Source organism: Nematolebias whitei, chromosome 17 (genome assembly GCF_014905685.2).
Source record: "Nematolebias whitei isolate Nwh7 chromosome 17, NemWhi1, whole genome shotgun sequence".
Taxonomy (NCBI): Eukaryota; Metazoa; Chordata; class Actinopteri; order Cyprinodontiformes; family Rivulidae; genus Nematolebias; species Nematolebias whitei.
The window spans coordinates 4,939,279-4,940,203 of record NC_056514.1 but is presented as its reverse complement, the minus strand read 5'-3'; positions in this window follow the sequence as shown (position 1 = coordinate 4,940,203).

The following is a 925-nucleotide window of genomic DNA, read 5'->3' as shown; positions in this document are numbered from 1 at the left end:
CTGGGGGTGGATGCATTTGCTCACAGCCCGTGGCCCAAAACGCTTCTGTACGCGTTTCCCCCACCTCCTCTGTTTTTACGGTTCTGAACCGAGTTCAGGAGGAGGGATTGACAGCTCTCCTGGTGGCTCCCGAGCGTGTGAACGCACCATGGTTCCCAGTCCTGCAACGTCTGTTGTCGGGTCGACCGTGGAAACTGCCATGGATGGAGGATGCTCTCCTTCAAGCAGGAGGAGCGATCAGGAGTTACCCAGAAATAGGTCGGCACCTGTGGGTCTGACCGCTGAGCGGTTCCGCTTAGAGAGGATGGGTCTTCCTCAGGAGATAGTGTGCACAATTCAAGATTCACGTGCTGCATCTTCCAGCTCTGTACACATCAAAGGGGACGGCTTTTCAGCGCTGGTGTACAGAGAAAGGTTTAGAGGCCACCTCATGCCTTTTAGGCGGCGTGTTGTTTTTCTACAACAGCTGATGGATAGGGAGTTGGCATTCAGTACGTTTAAAACGTACGTTGCAGTCATCTCTTCCTGCCACTAAGGGTTCGGAGACAGAACAGCTTTTAATCACCCGCTGATGAAGCGTTTTTCTAAAAAGTGTTCAAAGACGCAGGCCTGCTTCATGCCCACTTGCTCCACAGTGGGATTTAACGCTGGTCTTGCGAGCCCTGATCAAAGCTCCAATTGAGCCTCTGGATCAGGTTTTCACTTAAATTCTTGTCTCTTAAAACAGCCCTGCTGCTGGCTTTAACACCCGCTAAGAGGGTAAGTAATTTATCTGCCCTCTCTGTTGCTTCGTCATGCCTTAGAACTCAGGCTGACGGGCAGCTCAGCTGATTTAAGACCAAACCCAGCTTTTATGCCTAAAACATCACGAGCTCTTTTAAATCAAGTATGATATCGTTGGAGGGGTTTCTCCCCCCCCCCCCCC